The sequence below is a fragment of the Littorina saxatilis genome, linkage group LG3 (genome assembly GCF_037325665.1).
Source record: "Littorina saxatilis isolate snail1 linkage group LG3, US_GU_Lsax_2.0, whole genome shotgun sequence".
NCBI classification, from domain to species: Eukaryota; Metazoa; Mollusca; class Gastropoda; order Littorinimorpha; family Littorinidae; genus Littorina; species Littorina saxatilis.
The window spans coordinates 70882628-70897849 of record NC_090247.1 but is presented as its reverse complement, the minus strand read 5'-3'; positions in this window follow the sequence as shown (position 1 = coordinate 70897849).

Below are 15222 nucleotides of genomic sequence, written 5' to 3'. Positions count from 1 at the left end.
TGTCTGTGTCTGTGACGTGTGTGTGTATGTTTGTGTGCGTGTCTAGAGGTCTGTCACGAGTGTGTGTGGTGTGTGTGTGGTGTGTGTGTGTGTGTGTGTGTGTGTGTGTCACGGTGTGTGTGTGTGTGTGTTTTGTGTGTGTTTTGTGTGTGTGTGTGTGTGTGTTTAACTAATTTTATTTTGATTTAATTTTTATTTTTATTTCCAAGGAAACTAAAGACTTGTGTAAACAAATTTAAGTTTGTATCTGAGTTTATGTGTTAGCTAGCTGTCTTATTCCTGTCAATCCTTCCTATCTCACTGCAGAGTGGATACAATTAGGGGGAATTTGTCTACTCAAGGTCTGATTACCTTGGGAAGGCCGATCACTTGGTTGTGACTAAGAGTAAATTTAATGCTCCTACGATTTACCGTCGCCGTACTTCATATCATGTCATAATTGAACTCCTACTGCTGGTCCAAAATCGTTCAAGGAAAACTGATAATATCCTACTTTTCAATTCAGATGTTGCCTTGAAAACTGATCAGAGGATTATCTACAACTATGTACAGCCGAACCCGCATTGACGACAGTCCGGGGAAGAAGAGGAAGGGGGGGGGGGGGGTAGGGTTGTTGCTTTCTTATATCCGAGGTTTTTCTTATTAAGAGACCTTCGAGAGTTCTTTTTCCCATCGTATTTTGGAAGGAATTTCATTATACGCCCGCAGGCAGGCGTATGAATGTGCATGTAATTATAGATGGTTATGTTTGTCAGTGCATGTTGTTTAGCATGTGCGTGCAAATTATATGTAATAATCATGTGTAGTTACACCCCCGGTATAGGGGTGTGTATAGGTTTCGGTCGATGTGTTTGTTTGTTTGTTTGTGTGTTTGTGTGTTCGCATATAGATCTCAAGAATGAACGGACCGATCGTCACCAAACTTGGTGAACAGGTTCTATACATTCCTGAGACGGTCCTTACAAAAATTGGGACCAGTCAAACACACGGTTAGGGAGTTATTGGTGGATTAAGATTCTACAAGGACTTATAGAGAAACATATTCATGGTCAAAGGGAAATAACCTTCTCAGTTGGTGGCAGTGAGAATGGGTGCAGTGAGAATGGTTATTTCCCTTTGACTAACGGGGGTGTTTTTCCTACCTCGAAGGAATTTCTTGTTCCATGTGTTTTCAAGAGAGAGTGAGACAGACTGAGAGAGCGATCTCTTCTCTCTCTCTCTCTCTCTCTCTCTCTCTCTCTCTCTCTCTCTCTCTCTCTCTCTCTCTCTCTCTCTCTCTCTCTCTCTCTCTCTCTCTCTCTCTCTCTCTCTCTCTCTCTCTCTCTCTCTCTCTCTCTCTGAGTGGTGTCCCTTGGCGTAAGAGACAAGTCGACGTGACAGGAGCTCTCTAAGTGTTTGCTTTACAACTCGTCAAGATGACCATTGCTGGACTACCAACACATGTGGAATCCATCCTAGCCACCCTTCTGTCGGACCACCTCGTTAAATCGTGGAAAGTTGCTGGTGAGGGAGAGGACACAGTGTTTGTCCTTCGACTGAGCATCTAGGAAACGCCCCCGGGTGACCGGCGCCTGGCCAAAGTCGACCGCGGCGCCTTTCAAGAAGAAATCGACCACATAACTGCTGACCTTCATGTTGTGTCGACACTGGTACATTGCTACCTCCGTGCCATGCCAGACTGACTCTTCTAACTAAACTGCAGGCAGTGTTGCAAAATGCCATAACAAAAACTGCGAACTATTATTTCTTGACTTAGCATCTGAGTCAGACGCGTCAAGAACGATGCATTATTCTGTTTTCTTCATAAGAAAATCGCGGAGTTCGACTACCCCCTCCCTCCCCCTTTGAAATGAACCGTGTGTGTTTATTCAATAAAATGTCTTACGTCTTACGTCTCTCTCTCTCTGTCTAAGGATAGAGGTTACAGCTGAGGTTAAATGCAATATCTCTTCTTACAGCCTATCCTTACATCTAAGACAACATTCTATCTAAGGGTAGAGATGAAGTTTATGCATGTCTTGAATACCATAGATGAACAGTTTTAGACTATATTTTTCAGAAATACACATATTTACACGGAGAATGTAAGACTGACAAGCTTTGGTATAAAAAGCTGAAAGCATGTTTTATTGAACAATGAATCATTTCAGTCTTTCAGTCATTTCTAGACTTGTAGAAATAGAGTGTGTAGCAAAAAAACAATTAAAACAACACACACAAACCACACACTCAACAGAACTTAAACAAGTCGCGTAAGGCGAAAATACAACATTTAGTCAAGCTGTCGAACTCACAGAATAAAACTGAACGCAATGCCATTTTTCAGCAAGACCGTATACTCGTAGCATCGTCAGTCCACCGCTCGTGGCAAAGGCAGTGAAATTGACAAGAAGAGCGGGGTAGTAGTTGCGCTGAGAAGGATAGCACGCTTTTCCGTACCTCTCTTCGTTTTAACTTTCTGAGCGTGTTTTTAATCCAATCATATATCTACAGTATATGTTTTTGGAATCAGGAACCGACAAGGAATAAGATGAAAGTGTTTATAAGTTGATTTCGACAATTTAATTTTGATCATAATTTTTATATTTTTAATTTTCAGAGCTTGTTTTTAATCCAAATATAACATATTTATATGTTTTTGGAATCAGAAAATGACGAAGAATAAGATGAACGTAAATTTGGATCGTTTTAAAAAACTTTTTTTTTTTTACAATTTTCAGATTTTTAATGACCGAAGTCATTAATTAATTTTTAAGCCACCAAGCTGAAATGCAATACCGAAGTCCGGCCTTCGTCGAAGATTGCTTGGCCAAAATTTCAATCAATTTGATTGAAAAATGAGAGGTGACAGTGCCGCCTCAACTTTTACAAAAAGCCGGATATGACGTCATCAAAGGTATTTATCGAAAAAAAGAAAAAATGTCCGGGGATATCATTCCCAGGAACTCTCATGTAAAATGTCATAAAGATCGGTCCAGTAGGTTGGTCTGAATCGCTCTACACACACACACGCACAGACAGACACACACAGACACACACACACACACACACCACGACCCTCGTCTCGATTCCCCCTCTATGTTAAAACATTTATTTAAAACTTGACTAAATGTAAAAACCAGAGTAAGAGGCTAAATTGCTGGAATAAAACCCAGATTCAAGAATTGCAAGTAAAATAAATGTTCTGTGCACCAAAACAAAAGGTATTCAGATGTCATATTAATAACTGCTAAAAGCCCATGAACGCCTTTAGGAGAATGACCAAAAAACAGTGCAAAAGCTAAAAACGGTAAAGGTAGTAATCCTTAAGTCGATTTTGTGAAGACTTCGTAAAGTGTTCACTCAAAAGTAAACTAAGTACCAAACTTAATGATTCTGCAGCCAGCTGCGCGAAGTATACTTCGCATAGTTGACTTCGCTCAGTTCATTTGAGACTTGAAGGATTCAAACAACATAAATTAATGTCACTTGCCATCAACATTGCATCTTATGTCTAAAAAGATTTGTTTAATTAAATCCGAAATTAAAAATGACTGTTACAGTTGAACCCCCATTTTAAGACCCTCTAATCTAAGACTTTCTCTTTTAAGAACCTGTTTCTCAGATTGTCTGTTCATAACGTTTGTAAATTTACCCCCCATTTAAGACTCCCACCTTTTAAGACCTGCCGGATTTACTCAGACTGTTGGAGCTCTCAAAAGAGGGGTTCCACTGTCCATTGTGTATAACAAACAAAAGGGGGAAAAAGAAGTGTTAAAAAAATGGAACCTTTCCTTCTTGCTAAATAAAATAGTCAAAATCAAAAGTAATGACAGCCTGTTGCTTTTGAACAAAGAACAGATTCCCTTAAATTGAAAATCAAGTTTACTTGGTTAATTTGAACAAAGTCCCAAAGAAAACACACACGTAAACGCATGCGCACAAACACACGCGCATATGCTTGTGTGTGTGTGCGACCATAGACTCGCAATAACATCAACAATCTCTAGTTTCCTCTTGAGTGAAAGAACAATGCGCTTCTTGCATTCCGCCATTGCGACTTTCTTTCTTTCTTTCTTTGGTGTTTAATGCCGGATGCCGCTTTTGACTACACACGCCCGACGATGCGGGTTTGTCTGAACCCATACATTTGAAAGAGGGTTTTTACTGTTTATTTCTCCAACGACGATGCGGGTTTGTCTGAACCCATACATTTGAAAGAGGGTTTTTACCGTTTATTTCTCTAACGACGGGGTGGGTTCAGGGAAACCCACAGCGCTACTTCAGTGGGTGCATCGAGTTTCTCCCTTCACCGACTTCTTGCAGGGGAGGGAGAGGGGGAGGGAGAGACTGAGAGAGACTGAGAGACTAAGAAAGAGAGAGAGAGAGAGACTAAGAAAGAGAGAGAGAGAGAGAGACTAAGAAAGAGAGAGAGACTAAGAAAGAGAGAGAGAAAGAGAGACTAAGAAAGAGAGAGAGAGACTAAGAAAGAGAGAGAGACTAAGAAAGAGAGAGAGAGAGAGACTAAGAAAGAGAGAGAGAGAGACTAAGAAAGAAAGAGAGAGAGAGGCTAAGAAAGAGAGAGAGAGAGACTAAGAAAGAGAGAGACTAAGAAAGAGAGAGAGAGAGACTAAGAAAGAGGGAGACTAAGAAAGAGAGAGAGAGAGAGACTAAGAAAGAGAGAGAGAGAGAGACTAAGAAAGAGAGAGAGAGACTAAGAAAGAGAGAGAGAGAGAGACTAAGAAAGAGAGAGAGAGAGACTAAGAAAGAGAGAGAGAGACTAAGAAAGAGAGAGAGAGACTAAGAAAGAGAGAGAGAGAGAGACTAAGAAAGAGAGAGAGAGAGACTAAAAAAGAGAGAGAGACTAAGAAAGAGAGAGAGAGAAATAGACTAAGAAAGAGAGAGAGACTAAGAAAGAGAGAGAGAGAGACTAAGAAAGAAAAAGAGAGAGAGAGACTAAGAAAGAGAGAGAGACTAAGAAAGAGAGAGAGAGACTAAGAAAGAGAGAGAGAGAGACTAAGAAAGAGAGAGAGAGACTAAGAAAGAGAGAGAGAGAGAATAAGAAAGAGAGAGAGAGACTAAGAAAGAAAGAGAGAGAGAGAGACTAAGAAAGAGAGAGAGAGAGAGAGAGAGACTAAGAAACAGAGAGAGAGAGAGAGAGACTAAGAAAGAGAGAGACTAAAAAAAAGAGAGAGAGAGACTAAGAAAGAGAGAGAGACTAAGAGAGAGAGAGACTAAGAAAGAGAGAGAGAGAGAGACTAAAAAAGAGAGAGAGAGACTAAAAAAGAGAGAGAGACTAAGAGAGAGAGAGAGACTAAGAAAGAGAGAGGGAGAGAGACTAAGAAAGAGAGAGAGAGGGAGACTAAGAAAGAGAGAGAGAGAGACTAAGAAAGAGAGACAGAGAGAGAGACTAAGAGAGAGAGACAGAGAGAGAGACTAAGAGAGAGAAAGAGAGAGACAGAGACAGAGAGAGAGACAGAGACAGACAGTCAGATAGACAGACAGTCAGATAGACGGATAGACAGATAGACGGATAGACAGATAGACAGACAGACAGAGCAACTAACAACAGACATACAGACAGAGAGATACGGACAGACAGACAGAGAGACAGACAGTCTCTTGGAGACAAACAGGCAGACAGACACTGTTCCGCCGCTTTGGTAATTATGGGTGTAGCAGAACCCGCGCCGTCGGCAGAGGGATAGTTAAAATCACCACTACTCTTTAAAAGTATGGGTTTGTGTGAACCCAGGAAGCACGGCAAAGGTCGTTTTCAACCACAAAGGTTATATCGCGACGGGGAAAGGGGGGGAGATGGGATAGAGCCACTTGTCAATTGTTTCTTGTTCACGGCAAAAGCACTAATCAAAAATTTGCTCCAGGGGCTTGCAACGTAGTACAATATATGACCTTACTGGGAGAACCATTGCGACTGCCGCTGAGAATGTGATCAAAACACGCACTTGAAGCAAATACTTGCTTAACCTTCGCCGGCGGTCGTGGGTCCGTGTGGATCCAGAAGGGAGTTTATATATAATATTGCAAATATCTCTTAAACCCGTTGGAATTTTGTAATGAGCTTTTAAGAATGCCTTAGGCACCTAAGAAGCTCTTATGTCCTAAAGAATCATTAAATTTCAGCGAGAAGTATTTAAAAAAACAAAGGTCAAATTTACACTACACACGGAAGACATCAGTCGTGGGGCTGTGCAGACCCATGCTTCCAAAACTGAAGGAACTTACATAAAAACAAGAGGCGAAGCCATCAAGGCTCACGTAAGAAATCGACAAACAGTAACACAAACTCAATCACTCCGTCACACACACACACACACACACACACACACACACACACACACACACACACACACACACACACACACACACACACAGAATACAGAATACAGAATACAGAATACAGAATACAGTATTTATTGAGCCAAGTGACATTAAAAAAACATTTAAAGCACAAGGAATTTAGCGTAGTGTTGGTAAAATCACGCACACACACACACCCACACACACACTGACACACACACACACACACACGCCCACACATTCACTGACATACACACCAACACACACACGCCCACACTACAGCAGTCACGATCACACCATCACACACAGGGCAGACATGAGGTAAAACAAATGACAATCATCTATTAAAAGAAAAAGTACAAAGAGTGGTCTAAGATGCTGGTGGAAGGGTCTACACAGAATACAATTTTATAATCTAATGCATAGTTAGAACTAGCCCATCCCCTCCACCCACCCACTCATGAATGACTAAAATAATGCAGCTAAAAATATAGAAAAAAAACCCACACATCAAAGTCCCACTCAACCCCCCCCCTCCCCACCACCACCACCACCACCACCTAACACTGAGTCACAGGATGTGGTGAGCTCACCGCCAGCAGGATCACCGACTGCGAAGCTGCCCAACTGAGGGATGGGATGCGTTAAGGGAGGAAACAGCTTGGGGGAAGAAAGAGGTCTGGAGACGTCGAGTGCGTGCCCCCAGGGATCGGAATCGACGACCTGAGGGCAGGCGCTCGAAGAGGGGATGGCCAGGGTGGGACTCGTCAGCCACAATTTTCTGGGCTCTGGACAGCATGCGCTTGGCATAGAGGGATGCTAGGGAGGGCAGCTCACAGCCGACGATCCTGCTAGCAGTGCGCACCACACGCTCCAGCTTGTTCTTGAGCAGCTGGGAGGTGTTGCCGTACCACACTGTGATGGAGAATGTCAAGATGCTCTCCACCACGGCCCTGTAGAACTGGACCAGGATGACCTGGCTGAGGCGGAACTTCTTGAGCTGGCGCAAGAAGTAGAGGCGTTGCCGCGCTCGCTTGACGATGGCGTCAACGTTATCATCCCAGCACAGGTCGTTGGAGATGGTGGTGCCTAAGAACTTGAAAAAGTCCACCATCTCGATGGGATCGCCGTTGATGATCAGTGGAGCCACAGGGCCTTTTTTCCTGCGAAAGTCCACCACCATCTCCTTGGTCTTGGTGGCGTTCAGCAGGAGATTGTTGTTGTCGCACCACGACACCAGACAGTCGACCTCCTGGCGGTACACGGTCTCATCACCGCCGGTGATGAGACTTTCGGCTGTGGTGTCGTCAGCGAACTTCACCAGCTGAACTGAGTCATGAGAGGCGACGCAGTCGTTGGTGAAGAGGCAGTAGAGCAGCGGTGAGAGGACGCACCCCTGGGGTGCTCCGGTACTCAGGACCAGCGTCTTGGAGAGGAGGCCGTTGACCTTGACTGTCTGGGGGCGCTGAAGGAGGAAGTCAAGGAGCCACAGGCAGAGGGGAGGGGCAAGGTCAAAGAGGAGGAGCTTGTCATAGAGTTTTTGGGGGATAATGGTGTTAAGGGCCGAGGAGTAGTCCACAAAGAGGAGGCGGGCATAGGAGTTGGGGGTCTCGAGGTGCTGGAGGATGAAGTGGAGGGCAACGGCGACAGCGTCGTCCACAGACCGGTTGGCCTGGTAGGCGAACTGGAGGGGATCGAGCCTACCGCTGATGACGGACTGGAGGTGCTTGAGGACCAGGCGCTCAAGCACTTTCATCACCAGGGAGGTAAGGGCCACCGGTCTGTAGTCGTTCATGGCCGACGCTGTGGGCTTCTTGGGGACGGGGATGATGGTTGAGGCCTTGAAGCAGTGGGGAACAGTACAGTGCTGGAGGGAGGAGTTAAAGAGGTCAGTGAGAACAGGTGTCAGCTGATCCCCACAATGCCGTAGGGTAGGGCCTGAGACGCCGTCTGGGCCAGCCGCTTTCCTGCTTTTCTGTTTGCGGAGAAGCAGCCGGACATCCCGCTCACGGGCAGTGAAGGGGGGAGGCAGGGGGGACGAGGGGTCGGGGAATGACGCCGTCACACACACACACACACACACACACACACACACACACACACACACACACACACACACACAGAGAAAGAGCATAGGTGAAACTGTGCAAGAAAGCGATACACTAGATCTAGATCTGTCTGTCCGCATGTAGCCTACTTACAAGGACACGACTGCCAACTAGTCTCGGCGCGCTCAAAATAATAATGACCGAGACTGTCAGTACTTCCTTCGCGTGACGTCTAACCCTCTTACGTCATAATGTGACGTCAATGTAATGTGACGTCTTCAAATGTTAGAGTTTCTACCACAGACATACACACGCACAGACGCACGCACGCACGCACAGACAGACAAAGTTACTATCGCATAGGCTACACTTACGTGAGCCAACTAGGGAGAGAGGTCACAAACCTTCAGGTGTTGGCTCTAAACATCATTTTCTACGATCTTGTCTCCTGTATGATTGTATTAACATGAGTTGCCTCAAACTACTAGGGTCTGTGAAACTAGCCACACCCTTAGTACATGCACTCTCTTGTCTCCTGTATGATTGTATTAACATGAGTTGCCTCAAACTACTAGGGTCTGTGAAACTAGCCACACCCTTAGTACATGCACTCTCTTGTCTCCTGTATGATTGTATTAACACGAGTTACCTCAAAATACTAGGGTCTGTGAAACTAGCCACACCCTTAGTACATGCACTCTCTTGTCTCCTGTATGATTGTATTCACATGAGTTGCCTCACCGGCCCCCGTGGCGCAGTGGTTAGTGCATCGGACTGCGGGCCGGGAGATCGTGGTTCGAATCCCATAAGGGGAGGGTGGGTTTTTCGAGCTTCGGTCGGCTCCTACCCAGAGTGGAAGTGCTAAAGTTCCAATGGGAAGGCTGGGATCACACAGCCGAGTGTCATTCACTTCACGAATGAATGAAAACTTGTCTCGATTCTTGTGGCCCTTCCTGCTCAGGGCTCTCATGGTGACCTTTGGTCCCGGTGTTCCTGTTCCAGCCATCCCTGAATATTCTGCTGCCAGCCAGGTCGACGTAAGGACGCAGTGGCTGTCTGCTCTCTGAGGAGACGCTCACTCAGTCTGGCTCCGCGACTGAAGTCAGTGTCGTAAGTAGAGGGCTTAGTAGGTAGCGGTGCATGTGTCCCTTGCCAGGAACAGGACCAATACTGAACACCGTCGAAGTGACTCAGCAGCAGTGCAGTGTCATCTTCCGAGGGTAGCCTGTCGCAGCGGCCTGACATCCTTCCCTGGAGTGTCTGTAAAATTAGTGAGGGTGCCCAGGTGTCTGACCAACACTGGGGGCTCATTGATTCGACAAAGTCTGGCGAAGGAACGAAGTTCAGGGGTGGATGTTGCGGTGAGTGCTGGGACGGGGCGGCGTGGGAGCATTCTGGGAGAAGGCACAAGCGTCGGGACAAGCAAAAGGAGAATGAAACAAAATTAAAAAATAAATACAGTCGAAACCGTTTTTAACGAATCTCAGGGGAAAACGTTTTTTTATTCGTTATAACCGATTTTCGTTCTAACCGTAAAAAATGGTAAAATGTTGGCAAATAAGTATTGTTTTCTGTTGCACAAGTAATCTTTTTGTCATATTGAAACATTCAATGAGGTACATACATAATCGTACATGAGAGAGAGAGAGAGAGAGAGAGAGAGAGAGAGAGAGAGAGAGAGAGAGAGAGAGAGAGAGAGAGAGAGAGAGACGGAGAGAGTGTGTGAGACAGAGAGAGATAGCGAAAGAGAGGCAGAGAGAGAGAGAGAGAGAGGGGGGGGGGGGGTACGGGGCATCCAACAGGCCTAGTGTGCGCGCCTTCGTGTGCGAGGCTGGTACTACAAATTGTTCATACGAAATGACAAACACAGGTTACAAGCGATAACGCGCAAAAATACAGGTTTATTACTCTACATCTGATTACTAGGTATCATTAATGCATATTAAGATACAGTATTGTAGATTGCGATATTCAGTAATATGTATTGCGGTAAAAAAAACTAAACAGAAAGAAACAGAAAAGAAAACAAATCATTAGACATGGCAAAGGTATCAAAAATGCATAAACAAGACACGAGAAATAAAAACGGGGAGGGTAAACAATCACAAAACAGGCGAAGACAAACAGACAAGAAAGTTACGATACCAAACACTCGTTCTTTCTTTCTTTATTTGGTGTTTAACGTCGTTTTCAACCACGAAGGTTATATCGCGACGGGGAAAGGGGGGGAGATGGGATAGAGCCACTTGTTAATTGTTTCTTGTTCACAAAAGCACTAATAAAAAAAATTGCTCCAGGGGCTTGCAACGTAGTACAATATATGACCTTACTGGGAGAATGCAAGTTTCCAGTAAAAAGGACTTAACATTTCTTACATACTGCTTGACTAATAAAATATTTACAAACATTGACTATATTCTATACAAGAAACACTTAACAAGGGTAAAAGGAGAAACAGAATCCGTTAGTCGCCTCTTACGACATGCTGGGGAGCATCGGGTAAATTCTTCCCCCAAACCCGCGGGGGGTACCAAACACTCGTTGGTTAATCCTTTAACAGTAAGAAAGGATTACGTTCCTTACGTTAAACAATACAATAAACACTAAGAATACTCAAGAAACTTAGCATAAATACGTTTAAAACCAAAATGGTTACTTTAAGGAAAATACAAAACGTTGACTCATCAGGCCAGGAATACAATAGCAAACTGTCGTACTAGAAAGTCTCTAAACGACAACGTTCCTGCGTTAATCAAAGATAATTTCTCATCCAATTTCCCCCAATAGCGTTATTAGAAACAAGCTCGTTTACAAACGATCACCACAGACCGCAAGCTCTTTTACCTAAATTCCTTTAACGTAAAGCTAGGATAAGTCAGAGAAAACGTTTCACTTCGAACTTCGTTAACCACAGAAAACACAAGTTATCATTATAAAAATTAGCGACTTTCTAGCGTCTACAAATCATTGCTGTACGTTTCACGAAACTAGAATAGTTGAACACACAATAAAGAAACACTACAAGTCAGACTTCCAACTCACGTTATACATAAACAACTCACAAAGTCATTACAAAAAATGGCGACCAAAATAACAAAATTACCTTATGCGCTGTGTGGGTTGACCAGAATACCAAAACTGTAGCCTCTCAACGAAGGGCACAAAACGATTCACACCTTTCAATAAAACTGTATCCAAAAACACGTTCACGTTGACAATATCCAAACTGTTCACGTTGACTTTAAGACATTACAAGAAGAACTCCATCAGCTCACTTGCTAACTTTGATACGTTACATAAAACATCTAAACTCTTCCATAAAAACCCTCAGATCGACTGAAGAGAAGAAGTCAAACAATAATATCTATAGAAAACAAAAACCTAACATGGAATCGTTCATTATAAAGGTAAAAGGTCACCGAATTGACCAACCAACAACATTCCTAAAACAGGGTTGGGTGAGACTACTGATCACGCACTTCGTGCATGCTCACAACTTGGAACAGTCTATTTTACAAAAAGAAGAACAAGGAACTAGCTGACATTAAAAACTAAAAACACGTGAGTCACACGTATTCTAAAGGTTACGACGCAGTTTTGCAGCGCTCACACCAAAACCAGGACACGGAAAATAGCACGTGAGTCTCACGCGAACAGACAGTTAAACAACGCTCCACAAAAACAGGTCACAACAAGGTGCCATGATAACACGGTCCATGTCCACTTGCTTCACACCGTAAAACGGCTGAAGCAAAAAGTATTCACAACAACAACAAAAATAGGTGAATGCATGCCACATCGGCATGCAAACCTAGGGACAGCTGGAGATTCAAGTGGAGAATTATCAACTGTTATGTGGTCTATATGTTACAGTAAATTCTCAAAACCAGGAAATTTGCGAAATCCCTGAAAATTTCAGTAAATTTGCGAATTTCCTGTTTCACTCGGGGATTTCACGAATTTCCTAAAAATTCTAGGAAATTTGCGAATTTCCTGTTTTCAAGGGGCAGGAAATTCGCAAATTTACTGAAACACATTTGAAGAGAAACAAGTGCTTTTTTGGTTGCTTGTGAACCATTTAATGATTCTGATTTCCTTATATTAATGCAAGTTATACACTCATATTTCTCTCTCTCTCTCTCTCTCTCTCTCTCTCTCTCTCTCTCTCTCTCTCTCTCTCTCTCAGCCGCAACAACAGCAGCAGCAACTGTGGCAGAAACAGCCACCACTACTACCGCCACCGGCCAACCAACCATTTACTCAACAGCACGTCAGCCATCCCAGTCTCCCCTTGTCTCCACGTGGGGAACATCAATATCCCACAATGTATTACCCCCCTTGGATGAACGCCTTCAGGCAATATCAACTCAGCCCCTTTATGCACCCACACGCCCAGCCGTCCTTCTATGGGCAGTGGCCCCCCGGGATGCACCAAGCATCCTACTAAGTAGTTTCAAAAGGCTAATTTAAATGTACGTAGGGCGTGAGTGTATGTGCGTATGTGTGAGTGAGTGTGTCTAAACTCATGTAACTGAAAGTACACTAATAAGTGTACCTAAACGAGTGTGATTTCGCACATGCGATTTCATAACTATTAACTATGTCGTTCAACACCTCCAGACATTGTGTTAATTTTGTCCCCGACCCCCCAAGTATTCTGCTGCTTTATCAGTGTGAAAACATCTGCATCCAAACACGCGTGTGTTTCTTCTTTGTGTGTGTTAATCTACGATTCAGACCCGTTTGCGGAGAGACTATGAATGCCTCTGCCTAAAGAAAGTGAAATCGTGTTGGCGTTGTGGGGATTTAATGTAGCGCATCGTTCATCCCTGTTCGAACTGTTCAATTTTATTTTATCATATTCTGTATGTGTATGAGTGCAGTGCTAACAGGAACATTAATAATTGCTGTGCATCGAACGCTTATAACATTTCGCAGAATTTTTTTTAAATTCTGATTTACTACTTCTCACTTGACTTTTCCCTTAAGTTAGCCAGTTACTGAAGTCGTAACTTGTTTGCTTCACTTTTTACTCTTTGTGCATTAATTTTTCTCCGTGTTTGTTTATTGATTTCATCTCTCAGATTTTTGGTTGTTGTTAATAATTTTGTTTATTATATTATGAATTTAAACGTGTCAAAACACACTCTCCAGGTTGGACATCTTAATGTCTATCATCTCGTTAACAAAGTGCCTGATATATGCGTGCTGCTAAACCAAAGCTCAAAGCCAGTTCATGTTTTTGGGATGAGCGAAACACGGCTCGACTCGAGAATTGCCGATAACTTGATTTACATTCCCCAATACTCTGTTTTGCGACGCGACAGCGCAAGGAAGAATCAGACAGGCATTGCAGTCTATATTCATGAATCAATTTCTGAATTTGCAACACGAAGAACTGATTTAGAGGACGACAATATTGAGTGCATTTGGATTGAAGTAAAAAAAAACTGTGAATCCTCGCCTCTGCTCATAGGTTATATATATCGTAACCCTGCCAAAACGTCGATTTGGTCAGAATATTTCATTCAGATGATGGATAAAGTCAAATCACGCAATAAAGATATTGTATTGCTTGGAGATTTTAATATTAATCTGAATAAGCCTCAAACAGTATGGAATTCAACAACAACTTTATTAGGTCTTCATCAACTGGTTCTGAACCCAACAAGAATAACAGACACAACTGCAACTCTTATTGATCACATATATACTGATAATAAGAAGATTGTTTCTAATGTGTATGTGTCCAATTCCAGTATTAGCGATCATATGCCCATTTTTTGTTCGGTCTCTATGCGCTTGCCTAAATCAGGACCAAATGGCCACACGACCATAGAATACAGAATTTTTAAACATTTTGATGAGTCTGCATTTTTTCGTGATCTTAGTGAAGCTCCATTTCAGATTTTTTTGTTTGTTTGTTTATTTGTTGCTTAACGTCCAGCCGACTACGCAGAGCCATATCAGGACGAGGAAGGGGGGGATGAAGGGGGCCACTTGTCAAGCGATTCCTGTTTACAAATGCACTAACCCATTACTTGTGTCCCAGCAGGCTTTAGTAAAACTAAATTAATACCTACTGGAAGATTACCAGTTTCCAGTATGTTAAAATAGGCTTAACCTATCTACTGCTGGACTTACATCAGAACACTAACAGATTAAACTATACATGAATCGCGAGACAAGCGGCAAGAGAAGAGATTTTTGGAAAAAATACAGGTGAATGAGCAAGAAGGCAGAAAAAAGAAAAGAATTCATGAAGAAAAAGAGAGCATGACAGGAAAGAGGAACCAAAAATCTACCTAACAGCAAACTAGAAAGCTCCTGCGGTTCCAAAAACAGGAGGGGCCTTTAATTTCATAACCGCAGTGCCCCACTGCGGGACTCCATTTCAGAGCGTTTTTGATTTCAGTCTTGCAGATGATGCTTTTGATCACTTGTATAGCATTTTAAGCACAATTATAGATAAGCACGTGCCCCTGCGTCAGCATAGAGTAAAACATGCCAGACTTCCGCCTTGGTTAACATCAGATATTATAGAGGCGATGGCTCTGAGAGATTATTTCAAGGAAAATAAGATGACAGACGAATATAAACAGCAGAGGAATGAGGTGTTAAACCGTGTGAGACAATCCAAAACTGGTTACTTTGAGAAATTAATTTCCGATAAGAAAGATACTGCAACAATTTGGCGGGCAGTAAATGAAATCCTTGATAAATCTCGGAAAAGGTCAACTGCTAATCTAACAAAACTATCTGCGGAAGAATTTAATAATCATTTTATATCTTTAGCGGATAAATTGAAGGCTTCTGTGGCAGAAACAAATTCTCGGGATAGAGATGACTGTTTTGAAAAATTGGACGAATTCTG